This window comes from Condylura cristata, unplaced genomic scaffold, assembly GCF_000260355.1.
Source record: "Condylura cristata isolate star-nosed mole 26May11 unplaced genomic scaffold, ConCri1.0 scaffold00006, whole genome shotgun sequence".
NCBI classification, from domain to species: domain Eukaryota; kingdom Metazoa; phylum Chordata; class Mammalia; order Eulipotyphla; family Talpidae; genus Condylura; species Condylura cristata.
In genome coordinates this window covers 50,812,240-50,815,399 of record NW_004567107.1, presented here as the reverse complement: position 1 = coordinate 50,815,399, position 3,160 = coordinate 50,812,240, and the positions used below count along the sequence as shown (strand labels likewise).

The window sequence follows — 3,160 nt, the reverse complement described above, 5'->3', positions numbered from 1 at the left end:
CCACCCTTTTTGATCCCATTCCCCACTCCGCCCCACAGAATGTCTCTGGTATATGGTTGTTCATTATAAATAAATCTTTTTAAAAATAAATAAATAAAATATAATATAATGCTAAATTTAAAAAGTCAATTACAAAAGACCACATAATGTAAGATTGTATTCATATGAGATGGACAGAATAAGCAAATATACTGAGGCAGAAAGTAGATTTATGGTACCTAGGCCTGAGAGGGATGTAAAATAGTAAAGCCATGACTAATATATGGTGTTTCTTAGTGAGGTGATGAAAACATTTTTAAGTAGATTGTAGTGGATATTTACATAACTGAATACAGTAAACACCAGTTAATTCTATACTAGAAATGGGTGAATTTGAAGTTACGCAAATTATAGCTCAATAAAGATTTTTGTTTTAGATCGTCAATGTGAGAAGTCAATGTCCAGGCATCTACCTTTACTCCAATTAGTCAAACAACTACCCCTCCCTAACAATCACAAACTGAAGCTCATTGTCTTGAAAATGTGAATCTGAAGCAGATACTGGAGGTAGATATAAACATAGAAGGAGCAGAAAAAGTGGTACAGAAAACTAAAACTAGGTTGAAGTCTAAATCGTGAGCCAGATGATATCCAAATTCTTTCTCCACTTCCTTCTTCCATTTTATAATCACCAAGAAGGAAACTAGCAGTTCATTCTTTGCAGAAACAAAAACAACAACAAAAAAAAAAACCTATACATTGTAACATTTCAAAATTTTATCATCCTATAATACAACTTTTCTGAGCCAAATACTCAATATCACCAATGGAATATCTAATGGGTATGTAGACTAAACAAGACTCCCAATCTACCTCCATTCTCCAGTTACACTCTTTTCCAGTTTACCGATCTACTCAAGCCAAAATGTTTGGTATTATCTTTTACTCCCTTTCCCCCTCACAAGTCAGGTTCAAACAATTTGCAAATTTCGTTAGTTCTATCTTCCAAAATACATACAGATCTGGTGACCTCCTCTACCACTACCTTGATCTAAAACAACATAAGCTCTCATCCTAAAGAACCTCATACAATCGGTTCTCTAAAGAGTATACAGAAAATTAACTACAAAAGACCTTCACGCCCCAATAAATCTGGCTGCTATCCTATATACCTGCTAGTGTCTCTAGCTCATTCCATTCAAGTTCTAATGGCCCACTTACTACTCCTCAAACGCAATCACACCTCGTGGTCTTTGCACTTTCTATTCCTTTTACCTAGCGCGTGCTTTCCTCTGCAGATCCACATTGCTCTATCCCTTTCTTAAGATCGTTGCCATCTTGTTAAATCAACCTTTTAGGACCACTACTAACATAAAAGGGTAACATTCCTGTTCCGTCACTCATTACCTCCCTAGTCTGCTTTAGTCCTCGCCACAGAGCTTATCACCTTTTGTTTCATTTAATAAGTGATTCTTCCAGACAAAAGTGCCAGTTTCGAAACAGAAGAGGAATTTTTTATTTATTGCTCTGCCTCAATCCCCAGAAGCATGCCTGACAACCTCAATAAACATTTACTAAATAAACAAATAACACAGTAGACATAAAACAAGAAATAGGATGCTATAAAAATACTGAGAACAAGAACTAGCAGAACTTAACAAGAAAATATTTCATTAGATGATTAAAAATAAATCTCCCGAGAAGCATTAAGAACAAAAGAGACACAACAGAAAATCAAAGAAAGAAAAACAAAACACCAATCCAGCTGACCTGAAAATTGAATAAACCTAAGAAAGAAAAGAAAAAACCTGGGCGAGGAAATTAGGAAGAAATAATTGAAGAGATTTCCTCAAATGAAGAATGCGAGTCTCCTAACCAAAATGGCCATCATATGCCCTTGCACACTGAATATAAAAGATTATACTAAGAAAGATTATTTAATCTTTGATGTTAGGAAATGTCAGTATGAAATCTATAGCACAAATAGCTTGGTGCCTGTACAAATAACAAAAGAAAAAGACACCAAGTTATATTTGTCCTGGAAGATAGCTGTGTCATAGGCCAGGAGAAAGTCTCAAAAGATTGTGGTAATTTCTTGAAGAAGAAATTATCATCAACAATGCTCAGTGCTATCATTTTCTTTAATTTTAGTATTATAAGCATTATAGTCTTTCTTATACTATAATGAGATTAAGTAATTTTCATGCATTTGCTGTCCATCTGAAATTTTTCTTTCATATCTTCTTTGATGTCCTTGACAGATTTTTTTTCCACAAATATTTTCTCCTTTTTATTACCAAAGAGGGAATTTAAATACAGAGATAGACATGGAGATAGTATATGCATTTTGATGTATTTTCTCATTTTATAATATGTGGGTGCTTTGCTTATCTGACTTTTTTTTTTTGTAGTCAAAGCTATAAATCTACTTCTCTATGATTTTACTCCTCTGCTTTTAGGATTACTATTCACACTGTACTAAGAGAACAGAAAAATACCAAATGTATCACCACTTTTATATTTCACTTTTTTTAATCCAACTGGAACTTATTATAGAATATAAGACAGCAATGTAATTTTGTTTTCTCCCAAACTGTTAACCAATTGTCTCAACACAGTTCATTGAACCATTGTCTTCACTAACTGAAAGTGGTTTCTTAATATAGCAAATTATACATGCACACACACACATACTTTACAAGCCTACCACTGCCTTTCAAGTTTATTCCATTGCAAGTCTGGTCTTACAGTTTCTTACTTTTGGGATACTCAACAAGTTTTGCCCTTCCTTTAATACCAGCACCCTGATCATCTTTACACGAATTTATTTTGGGGTTTTAATTTCAGTAGAATAGGGAGATTTATTTATGGCAAATTATCACTTTCAATCAAAAGTGAACAACTGCCCTCAAACTTTCAAAATATTCCATTATAATTGTCAAATTATACAGATTTTTTTAAATTAAGGATAAATTTATTTTATTTACATGAGAAAGTGTTCAATATTTATATTTATAGGAATATACGGGATGAAATACATAGACTGAAACTTTCTCTGACCTTAAGTTACTAACTGGATTTTAATTATTTATTGCATTTTATGAGAGCAGGTCTATTAAGGGAAAACAAGAGAAAGGAGAACACAGCACCTGCATAGACACAGGCAGTCAGTTTTGGAACA

The 3,160-nt window shown here is 33.3% G+C and overlaps 1 protein-coding gene across 1 annotated transcript in view; it reads right to left on the bottom strand.

The window, feature by feature from the left end:
* The window catches only part of CCDC171 (coiled-coil domain containing 171), a 224,718-nt gene that overhangs the window by 192,335 nt on the left and 29,223 nt on the right, over positions 1-3,160 (bottom strand). The window lies entirely within an intron of this gene.